Source organism: Canis lupus, chromosome 35 (genome assembly GCF_048164855.1).
Source record: "Canis lupus baileyi chromosome 35, mCanLup2.hap1, whole genome shotgun sequence".
NCBI classification, from domain to species: domain Eukaryota; kingdom Metazoa; phylum Chordata; class Mammalia; order Carnivora; family Canidae; genus Canis; species Canis lupus.
The window spans coordinates 26,406,343-26,409,233 of record NC_132872.1 but is presented as its reverse complement, the minus strand read 5'-3'; the positions used below and the strand labels follow the sequence as shown (position 1 = coordinate 26,409,233).

At 37.0% G+C, this 2,891-nt stretch overlaps 1 pseudogene; it reads left to right on the top strand.

The window, feature by feature from the left end:
• Positions 1-1,673: 1,673 nt before the first annotated feature.
• LOC140624911 (olfactory receptor 5AC1-like) lies at positions 1,674-2,613 on the top strand (annotated as a pseudogene).
• Positions 2,614-2,891: the final 278 nt, after the last annotated feature.

Sequence of the window (2,891 nt, the reverse complement as noted above, 5' to 3'; positions counted from 1 at the left end):
GTAAAGCACTCAATGTGAGTGATCATATCAACACAAGAAAAAACAAGACATATGATCCTCTCAATAGATGCAGAGAAAGCATTTGATAAATACAGGATCCATTCCTGATCAAAACTCTTCAGAGTGTAGGGATAGAGGGAACATTCCTCAGCATCTTAAAAGCCATCTACAAAAATCCCACAGCAAATATCATTCTCAATGGGGAAACACTGGGAGCCTTTCCCCTAAGATCAGGGACACGACAGGGATGTCCACTCTCACCACTGCTATTCAACATAGTACTAGAAGTCCTAGCCTCAGCAATCAGACAACAAAAGGAAATAAAAGGCATTCAAGTTGGCAAAGAAAAGTCAAACTCTCCCTCTTCGCTGATAACATGCTACCATACATAGAAAACCCAAAAGACCCCTCCCCAAGATTGCTAGAACTCATACAGCAATTCAGCAATATGGCAGGATACAAAATCAATGCCCAGAAGTCAGTGGCATTTCTATACACTAACAATGAGACTGAAGAAAGAGAAATTAAGGAGTCAATCCCATTTACAATTGCACCCAAAAGCATAAGATACCTAGGAATAAACCTAACCAAAGAGGTAAAGGATCTATACCCTAAAAACTATAGAACACTTCTGAAAGAAATTGAGGAAGACACAAAGAGATGGAAAAACATTCCATGCTCCTGGATTGGAACAATTAATATTGTGAAAATGTCAATGCTACCCAGGGCAATTTACATGTTCGATGCAATCCCTATCAAAATACCATGGACTTTCTTCAGAGAGTTGGAACAAATCATCTTAAGATTTGGGTTGAATCAGAAAAGACCCCGAATAGCCAGGGAAATATTAAAAAAGAAAACCAGAGCTGGGGACATCACAATGCCAGATTTCAGGTTGTACTACAAAGCTCTGGTAGTGTCTGTTTCTTCATTCCAAGGGTTATGTTATCATCTTGAGTGTAACACCACATAGAGGTTATGTGGGCTGAGAATTACAGTTCTCTAATTTAGGAGGTACTACATAAATATTTGTTGACTGAATGAATGATTATGTTCACATATGAGAGTTTTTTGGGTATACTGAAATATAGTTAATTAGAAATTTGGTCTGGTTTTGAGTGATGTATAATCAAAAGACCTGATTAGGAATTTGGGGTGATTTTGATGAATATATAATCAAATAACAATGATTATGGATAGTAAAATAGTGGTGAGATATTAATTTACTGTCTTATTACTCAACCAATTCATGTCTTAAAAGGACTGAATTATGTATATTGCTGATATCAGAGATAGAGCCCATTTTTCTTTCAATAGAGAAGTTACACTAGATTTTCTGAGAAAGGGTGATAACACTTTTGAAGCTAACCACTGCTACTATTACAGATTTTCATATAAAATGTATTTTTTATTCTTAATTCTAAAAAACATTACACTGATAATATATTCAATTTTAAGTATATATATTCAAAAGCCTTCTCTAAACAATCTTTCTCAAAATTATTTATTACATACTTAATACTCTTAAGTGTGTTTCTACAAAAGAGAAATCTGGTACCTTCATATTTGTTGAGAAAGTGCCATCTGAAACAGTGAATAGACGTTGCCATCCAATACCAGTTTTCATGACCTTTTTTTTTTTTTTTTTTTTTTACCTACCCTCTCACAGCAGTGATCAGCTCAAGTGCATGTAATGAAGGCAAACAAGACGCAGGTGACTGAGTTTGTTCTCACAGGACTTACAGATCGTTCAGGACTGCAGGTCCCCCTGTTCCTGGTGTTCTTGATCATCTACCTCACCACCATGGTGGGCAACCTGGCACTGATTTTTCTCATCTGGAAGGACCCCCATCTTCACACACCCATGTACTTATTCCTTGGCAGTTTGGCCTTTGCAGATGCTTGTTCATCATCTTCTGTGACTCCCAAGATGCTAATGAACTTTTTATCTAAGAATCATATGATATCCCACTTTGAGTGCATCACTCAATTTTATTTTTGCTTCCGGTGCCACCATAGAGTGTTTCCTCCTGGTAGTGATGGCCTACGACCACTACCGTAGCCTTATGCAACCCTTTGCGTTTTCCAGTGGTGATGTCCAACAGGCTCTGTGCTTGGTTGATAAGTTTGTCTTATGTAATTGGTTTTCTGCATCCCACAATTCATGTAGGATTATTATTTAGATTAACTTTCTGCAGATCCAATATACTACATCATTTCTACTGTGAAATCTTGCCACTATATACAATTTCTTGCACTAACCCATCTATTAATGCATTGGTGCTTTTTATTTTTGCTGCTTTTATACAGGCTTTTACTTTTATGACCATCATAGTGTCATATACCTGGGTCCTCTTTGCCATCCTGAAAAAGAAGTCTGAAAAGGGCAGGAGCAAAGCCTTCTCCATGTGCAGTGCCCACCTGCTCTCTGTCTCCTTGTTCTATGGCACCCTCTTCTTCATGTATGTGCGTCCTGGGTCTGGCCCAGATCAATATCAGGATAAAATGTATTCACTGTTCTATACGATCATCATCCCCCTGCTAAACCCCTTTATTTATAGCCCAAGAAACAGGGAATTTTTAGGTGCACTGAGAAAAATTACAAAGAAATAAATATTTCTCCGGAAAGCTTTTGTTATTCTTTAGAGTTTACCCTGTTTAAATACAGCATAATGTGTCCTTGGGTCTTGCACATAGTAGGGCTTTAATATGTACTTGTTAAGTGAATGAATAAAGAATTTAGAGTAGATAGACTTGTCTTCATCTTAAGGTCTGGTGATCATCAAAATAATCAATGAGCATGATAAGGACAGACTCCACTTTGTGTTTTTTTAAATCCATCTTCAAGGATGAAACTGAAGTGAAATCTTTAAATTACTATGACTTTGTAA